Source organism: Lepidochelys kempii, chromosome 12 (genome assembly GCF_965140265.1).
Source record: "Lepidochelys kempii isolate rLepKem1 chromosome 12, rLepKem1.hap2, whole genome shotgun sequence".
NCBI classification, from domain to species: domain Eukaryota; kingdom Metazoa; phylum Chordata; order Testudines; family Cheloniidae; genus Lepidochelys; species Lepidochelys kempii.
The window spans coordinates 15124266-15133650 of NC_133267.1; positions in this window are offsets into that span (position 1 = coordinate 15124266).

Here is a 9385-nt window from a genome sequence, read left to right on the forward strand (position 1 = left end):
TTCCCTCCAAGTGACGGGATTGTCTAGTGGTTGTACACTGAATTGCAGGTTTGCAGATTTTTGTTCAGAGCTGCAGTCAATCATGTTAACCCTCTGCACGCCATGCCAAAGATCTACATCTCACTCTTGGTCCCGGTCATTCGCTCTTGGAGAGTTCCAGAGACAGAGCACTCAGCAGCAAAGGGTGAAAGCATGTCTTGCATCACTGAATTATCCACCTGGATGATTGAAAAAAAAAACCCACTGACAGCCTCCAAAGTCTTAATAGGATAAAAAGGATGGTGAGAGCTGCATGGAGCCTTGAGAGCAGTAAGGCTAAAGGCAAAAAACATGGGGGAGATTTTCAAGGAATACTGTGGGTATCTCATGCTCCCCAAAGGGATCTTGACACTTCCCCTTGCCCCTCCACTCCAAGAAAGAACATTGGGAGAGGTTATGCCTTCAAGAGGCACCTAATTTTTACTTCTATGATTCTGCATTTATATTTTAAATAGAACAAATCAGCAGCTTTTTCCTTGTTAAATTTTTACTTTATGAAATTTCAGTTTTGTTAGTGATGATATTTGTCATATCGCTCATATTCACCTCTGGAGCCTTCTGTTCACTGAAAAGCATCCCACAGCCTGAATATTGGTCATCTAAGCTTTCCAGCCAATGGATCTCAAACCTAGTGGAGAAGATCCACTGCTAGTGGCGCAGGGTTTTATGCCCATTAGTTTCTCTGCAAATACCAGCAAAGGTCTCACTGAGCACCTAGCATCTCATATATTGCCTGGGGCACCTGGACTAAGACCACCAAGTCTATAGTGCGTACAGACCACTAAAGAGCTTGCAAATGCTAAGAACTTTCTGTCACTATCAAAACGGATCAGAACCAGTGACATAGAGATTGAAGACTTACTATCCCAGCACCAGTGTCCTCAGACATTCAGAACAGATTTTCTAAATGCTATTAGATTAGCTAATAGAAACTAAGCGAACATTAACAGGACTCACTTTGCCTTCATGAATTTTCATGCAGTGTTTTGGGGGAAGAATTTTTTCTAAAAGTGCTATGAGAAATAGCTCCAAAGGATCAACTGCATTACTGTACCTTGAATTTTACTTTGAGTCCTCCATTTCAAGGGTACTTGGAGGTATGTTGAGATGCACCTAAGTGTACCATACTGCTACAGATCCCTGAAAACCGCATGCTATTGAATGAAGTAGAGGGACCTTAGAACACTAATAATGCTAGACACTCATGGACTTGATATACAAAGTCAGGTAGAATATGGTGAACAGGTCTATAACCACCATAAGCTTAAAACTGTATTGCTTTAGTAATTAAGTATGAGTATTACGGAGACTATGATAAGATGATCTTGGCTTGTATTTTCTCAGACCACAGAATCCATTGTATAGAGCCATTATGATGATGATAAAGATATAATCTACACAACCTACATTAGAGAGACGTACAAAACAAATGTTACTGCAATTTATAAATGCCAATCATTTTAAATTTAATTTTAAAAAATTCCAAAGCACTACTTGACTGTGAGATCGAAAGGTGTATTCATCCCTGAATACAGGACCAGCACAGTCCAATTTCAGACCCATATTAAGGGGCAACCCTGCCCTCACTTCTTCAGATGTGGAGGACCCTCATGGTTTCCTTTGTGCTAGGAGTGGGGGCATGCTTTCAGGAGGCTGCATAGGGAATTCTTGCTGATGGTGCAGAGACTCATTCTGTGGATGATTCTTGCATGGTAGCATGCAGGAGGGATTAGCTGGAGGTGGATTTTCTGGTCCTTACCCTGCAGAGGGAGGAATGCTAGGGATGTGAAGGCTGGAGTAGCCTTGTTGCGCCATAGGTGATTCTTTCCCCTTTTGAAAATCACCATTGTCCAGCTAATGCTGGGTTCAGGAAATGGATTTTCACCCTCTGATCTTAGTTACTGTCGTGTAAGTCCACCATGAATCTACTGAATCAAAGTGGCAATTTAGGATTCACACCAGTGTGACCGAGAAAAGAATTTGACCTTTTGTTGTTGCCAGGGACGAGTTTTTCCAGCAGTGACAACTTACAATATGCCATTTTGTAATCTTTTTCTGTTTTTATTTTTTAAAAGTGAAAGACAAATGAGAGTCAGAGTGGTCTAGTAGACAGGACCTCAGCCTGGGTGTTAGAAGACCAGGGCTACAGTCCCATCTCTGCCACTGACCTATGGTATGTCCATAGGCAAATCACTTACATGTCTGTTTTTGTGCTCTCTCTTTTCTGTTCTGTTTATTTAGGTTGTCAGCTCTTTGGGGCAGAGACCTGCAGAACCCAGCACAATGAGGGAAGCCTCTAGCCACTACTGTAATCAAAATAAATAGCTATAATTGGGACTTAGTGAGAGTAAAGTTGCATTGCCTTCAGTGCAGATCTATCTGCTTACTCCAAGTGCAATTTTTTTTGACCCAGAAGTTACAAAGGACACTTTGACAGAACCTTACCACTATTGGCCACTGCTATAATAATTCCATCAAAAACTAGAATTTGCCATGGAGTCACCAAGCTGGCTAAAAGTTTAGGAATTTCTAAATGAAGCTGCCAGACTCTGGTAATTAGCAGCATAGATATTTTGGATTCTTTCACTTGTCCTCCTTTTTAAAAATAACCCTCATTATTAGCAGAAGTCTGTCACATTCTGAAAAGTATGTGCAGAGAGACAGCAGTTAACAAAATGAAATTATGTGCAAAGAGGCTTTAATCCTTGCAGCCCTTATTTGAGAACATCTGCTTGAATTACAGGCCATACCTAAACTGTTTGAGTGCTTGTTTTTGTCACGAGACCTCCCCCCTCCCACCACTTCCTCCCCACATTTTAGATGGTACAAGGAAAATGAAAAAGCTAATTAGTACTTCCAGCCCCCCTAAAACCCATTAGCGAAACTTGATATGTTTACAAAAAAAATAGTTATGACATTCCATTAATAAATCTTTGCTAATGTCAGCATTATACTGATGGAATTATGATGTCCCAGTACAAATTGTCTGACCTGCTTTACGTTCCCCAGCACATAATTAAGGTGGTGTTGTGTTAAAGGAAGTAATTTTGTTCAAAGGTTTGGCACCAGCAGTGTAATGTCTTTTGCTTGTATTACTAACAGCTACCAGTCAATGTAAGGAACCGCCCCATGTTTGGCTCTGACAGCAGGCACATTCAGGTAACTGTGTTTGAGGCTGTGAGCAGCCCAGGACAGTGAAACAAGAAAGTCATGTATTGTGCAGAGGTTTGTTCATGGTTTCAGACAAAACAAGGACTTATTCTTCTGAGGGTGGAGAAAGTTTAAAAGCTCCAGGAACCTTGACATGTTTTCCCTAAATTCAATCTTTTGAAACAGAGCTTACTCCCTTACTTACTTCCTCCCTCCCTCTCCCTCTGTGTGCGTGCATGCGTGCACTCCTTCTTTCTGGGTGTTCTTTGTGTATGAAAGTCTTAATAGAACTCCCAAAAATGTTTTAACAAAATTCAATTTTACTGTCATGCACTTATTCTATATGTCCATTATTGTTATGTGGTTGCCCAGAAAATATCAATATAAGACTCTAGTCCTGCAAACACTTAAGCATATTTGTAGCTTCATTCTCCAGTTGATTTTAATGGGAAACTCATGCTCAAGGCTTCAATCCTGCAGTTGAGTGCCTCCAGTCCACCCCAGCTGAAATCAATGGGGAGGCACCCAAGTGCACTCAGTTGCAGGATGAGGACTTACATGTTTGTAGGATTGGGGCTGTGGCCCAAAGCTTTCTCAAGTATTCTCCAATGCCTTCAAGGCAGCTATCTGCTTGTATAAAGGTTGAAGGATGGATTGGGGCCCCACACGCCATAAACTGATCGGATACATAACTACCAAAAGAACAAATTGGATCTCATAGCCTGAATGCTTAGCAGATTAGGTGGGTTTTCAACAGATGCTGGAAGAAGATGATTTTCCTGTCATTCATTTATTAATAAGCGGTTGGCGTATATAGGGCCCAATCCAACACCTACTGAAGACGGTGGAAAGATTCCCTTTGACTTCAGTGGGCTTTGGATCAGGCTCATTGTGGAGCTTCCTCCTTTTCTATTCAGCTGCTGCTGGCTGTTTCTGTAGCGATGTCACAGATCAGCGTCAGTGACATTTCCGTGGAAGTGATAGTGATGTTCTGTACAAACTGTTGGATCAGTGAATAACTCAGTCACAAGGATTAATAGTAATAATAATACTAAGGCTGACTACAGGGAAGAATGCTTCCATTGTGACTATTGTACTGATAGTCATCAGTGATTGTAAAAGAAATATAAACAAGGTACAAGTTTGTGGCTAAAAACAAAAAAAACCCACCACCATCACTGGTACATTTTGGTTTGGTTTGTGTTTTGTTTTGTTTTTACAAGTTGGTCTACAGAGGGTTAGGACCACCTTAATCAGCTACAAATACTTCTCTATTTACAAAAGAGAATCTTGTGGACTCATGTATACCCTGCTGTTAACATGAAGTGCATTAATCAACTGCTTACTTCAGGACTTTCCTGTTCATGTGGAAAAGTGGACATTTGCAGTTGAAGCTTGGGTGGAAATGTCTCCTTGGAGTCAAGGAAAGAGAAGACACAGGGCTAGTGGTTAGAGCAGCAAGCTGGGAGCCAGGACTACACCGCTATCTTCCCAGCTAGTCACTTAACCTCACTGAGTATACTGAAGTTTACCCAATTGTAAAATGAGTATAATATTACTTACTACACCCCGGTCTCATGAAGTTTAAAAAAAGATTGTAAAGCTCTTAGAGATCCTTGGATTAAAGTTGCTGTATAATCCAAAGAGCAGAGAATTTCAATATCCTAGAATGTTTGCTTTGAAACGTTTTTCTCGGCTGCTAGGTATGACACTGGAGATTCTGCTTAGTTTGACAGAATTTTACCCCCCTAAACATATATACTGGGAAGATAATTGTGGAATCCAGCTCTGCTGATACTTGCCTTGACCTATAATTCAACTGACCTGGGCGACATAGTTAGAGGCAATCTACAATAATGCTGTAATTGAATGATCTAGACACATAAAAATAGCTCTGCAACCATAATAGATTAAATGGTAGCATCCAGTGTGTGCGGGATTGGGCCTTGAGTCACTCTCTCTTCCTATTCTTGAAAGTTATTGCTTTACTGATAATTAGGGAATATGCCACTAGACACCTCGAAATGTGAAACCAAAAATGGCCATTGCTCTTTACTGTAAAATTTGAATTGTGAATAGTTTTCATGCAATTATATAAACAATTATGAATTACATTGTAATGAAATCTCTATAGACTGTAAATTGAAGCATTATCCATATGTAAATATCTTGACTACAATGGGAAATGGAAGGATGCTTCTTGGTAATAAGAACTGTCCCATTCAATTAGCAGAATGTGACATATTCTGTTTCCTTTGAAACACCATATGGCCCTCTAAACACTCCCAGGATTGGTGTTGACTGAGATGGGTGGTTGTATTACAGATTACTGTGAGCCTTTCAGTTAGGAACTACAGCTTGGACGCAAGTGAGTACAAATATTGGATTTAATCAATATTTATTGGATATAACCAACATTGTGGCTCACCTACCTGGGAAGATGTCATCATTTTCAAGTCCCTTAGTAACAGAGTGGCTGCCTTTAGCCTGATAGGAGTCCCTGGTACATATTGCAGGTCAGAAGCTGTAAATATATGAGGCTAGATCCTCAATGGGTTTAAATTGGCATAGCTCCATTGATGTCAGTGAAACTGGGATGATACACAGCAACGGAGGGCTTGGCCTATTATATTTTGACTTTCATTTAGTAGGCTTACAAATAACATGTTTCTGTGCTTGGGGTTTTTTTCCGTCACTGACTGCATGATGCTCAGATCCTACAAACACTTCTGTACATGCTTATCTTTACTCACATGAGGAGTTTCATTGAGTTTAATAGAACTACTTATAAACATTAAGTTATACATGTGTCTAAGTTTCTGCAAGATTTGTGTCTAGGATTGTAAGCCAGGCACATTTTGAAAAATTATGTTTAAAAAATGGTAGATTTTTCTTTTTTTCCTTCCTTCACATCTCACCAGATGAATAGGACTCAGAAGAGTTAACTGAACAAGTAAACTTACAAGAAACTATAGCAAATAGTCTCAACTCAGATGCTAGCGTAACCATTTATAGCCCCAAGTCCCCAAGGAAACAATTGTAAGAATCTATTTTATCTTCCTTCAGGATTTTGTAGATTCTCCTGTATAATTGCGCCATTCAAGGAACCGGGCCAAAGCTCTCACAGTGTGATATTAGAGGGGCTTTATTAAAAAGAGGCGTATACATATGTTGTAGATGATTTCATAACATTGTCAGTCTCCCATGTCCTCCCCTTCTCTCTTAAAGAAACTCCCCACTTCAAAACACATCATCATCACATTTTTATAGAAACAAGAAGGGTACACATTTATTTTCTGACAATGTTCAATGGTTTTGGAATCTGATACTGGTTGTTTTAAATATAAAAATCTACTTACCCATTCTCTTTCATTTGGTGTCCATTCTTGGAAAGTGGGTGTAAAATGCTCCTAAATCACAATCACAGGGGATGTCTACATTGCAGTTAGATACCCATGGCTGGCCCATGTCAGCTGGCTGAGGTTTGGGCTAAGGAGCTGTTTAATTGCAGTGTAGACGTTCAGGCTTGGGCTGCAGCCCAAGCTCTGGGACCCTCTCAGCTCGCAGGAACCTGGAGTCCAGCTCAAGCCTAAACATCTACATTGCAATTAAACAGATCCTTAGCCCGAGCCTCGCGAGCCCAAGTCAGCTGGCACCTTTTAACTGTAGTGTAGACATACCAGTATTTTACTCCCACTCTACACAAGGCTACGGGGTAACTGGCTTGATGTTTTCCCTACAAGGTGCCACTGCTGAGCATCCTAAATCCGACTCACTTAGGCCCCTATTTGGGAAAGCATTAATCACAAGCTTAACTTGCAGTTAATGGGACCTATGCAAATACTTAAAATTAAACATATGCTTAAGTACTTTCCTGCATCAGGGCCTCTGGACCTGATTGAAAACCCACTGAATTCAGACAACTTCAGTGGGCTTTGGATCAAGCCTTTAAATAAGTTCAGGGCACTTAGGCTGCAATCCGGCCAAACATTTATGCATATGAGTTGTCCTGTTGACTTGCGACCCATTAGGACTTTAGTGTGGTAAAATCAAGGACATACTTGAGGGCCAGATCTTCAAGGGTATTTAGGTGCCTAAACATGCAGCTGATTTCAGCTGGAGTTTGTTGGCTAACTTGCCTAAGTACTCTTGAAAATCTCACTATGTGCCAGTCTGCATCTTAAGTCCCTGAACACCTTTAAAAATCTGGCCCTGAGTTCTTTGCAGGATTAGTCCTGTCTAATAATGAGCAAATGTCAATGCTGAACATAGCTGATTTAAAGTTTGCTTTACACTGATATTCTTTACGGCCATATTTATAACATCAAAGTATTTAAGGGTCTTTTAAAAAAAAAAATAGAAAAGATTTGCATCCAGTGAATTATTTGGTAGGCTTCTTGTATTATACCACTGAAGTTAATCTGCATTTAAACACACACATACACACACACACATACTTTCTGACTGTGAAAGGCTTCCAAAATTCATTATGTGAATCCCACTTATAAAAGTAAGTTAGGTTCACAACTCTTTGAACATCTTAGTTTTAGTTCAAATTTTTGTTAGTTTTCAATATTATACCTAAATATACAGCTGTGTTGTAAAATACCCATAATGGAAATGGTCAGGAGAAGGTAATAGATATTTGCTAGTCGATGTAAACTAGGACTGTCTGACACTTCTAAGTAATGTAATTACTATTATATAGTGATTTATTTGAATAATTGTGGATAATATGTTGTACACTGCTTGACAAGAAACAATATTATTTGTTTGAGATCATAAATATTACAGACATGATGATGGGTCCTAAGTGAGGCAAGTGCTACATGTTTCTCGGGAATCATAGGCATAATATACAAAGTCAACCAACTGGCCCAAAACAATTATGTCTGAGCTCTGTTAGTTTAAAAATCTGAACAAGATCTTTTGGGGACTATCTTAGTTTAGTTTTGGCTTTACTATATGAGGTATCTTAGTACTATGTCACTATAATGCAACTGAGTGCTTTTCAGACACTAGCTGCCCCAAAACACCTTACAATGCAATGGGCTAGCTATTGATCGTGTAGTAGCTATGGCCCTGATCCAAAGCCCATTTAAGCCAATGGAAAGATTGTCAATGACTTCAATGAGCTTTGGATCAAGTCCTGTGTAGGCAAAAGGAGTAGCTGAAATGCCCTCAGCAATAGTGTCCACACAGCCTTGTACATTAGAGTATGTTTTACTGAGAGAGCTGACTATGATGCAAGGAAAATACTTTGCTCTTCTTGGAGAGTCTGGTGGGATCTGAATACACATCATAAGGACAGAAATGAACTTCATTGAATCCTTTGATAAACTGTGTGTCCTTGGGAAACAGAAACATCTTGATGTTCAGGGTCTGTCCTGGCATCCCAATCTGTGGTAGGGGGCAAGGGGTGCTGGTTTTTGTTTTGTTGTGTGTGTGTGTGCTTGATTTTTGCAAACAATTGCACATTCTGGCCACCAGCCAGCTGAGCTGGTGAAAATGACATCCAGCCAAATGAGTATGTGTGTGTGTGCTTCAATGACCATACTCCACACAACCTATCCAGTGTTGTTCTCATCACTCTCTGAGCCAGCCCGTCACCCTGCAGGTAGAATCATGCATGCAGACGTATTGACTGCAGACATTGCTGTGAATGATGAGCATAAGGGGTACTCTGTGGAAAGGTCACAGAACTATACCCATTTGATCTGGGTTCAGTTTCTGACTCATCCACATAGACTTCCTGTGTGGTGACCTACGACAAATCACTTGGGCCCAGATCCTCAAAATCAAAGGAAGTTAGGAGCCTAAATATTTTTGAGTATCTGCCTCAGCTATCCACATGTAAGATGGGAGTAGTACTTTCCTACCTGAAAGGTTTGCTATGAGGAGAAAATTCAATTAAAGATTGTGAGGTGCTCAAATACTACCATGATGAGGGTCGTATAAGTACCAGACTATATCGGTAGATATAGCTCACCCACACTGACACCTGCAGTAAGCAGATGAACCAGACTGTCAGTGGCTAAGCTTCTCCTCATCTGCCCTGCACCAGAGGTGAGTGCTATGTTGTGTCCAGGAATGGGAGGCAAAATTGCAGTAGTTGTGCAGGTTGCTCACTGTGGACACCTGGCCATCCTAGTAATATCTAAAGTGATGGCTGAAATCAACAGTAGTATGATGTAGT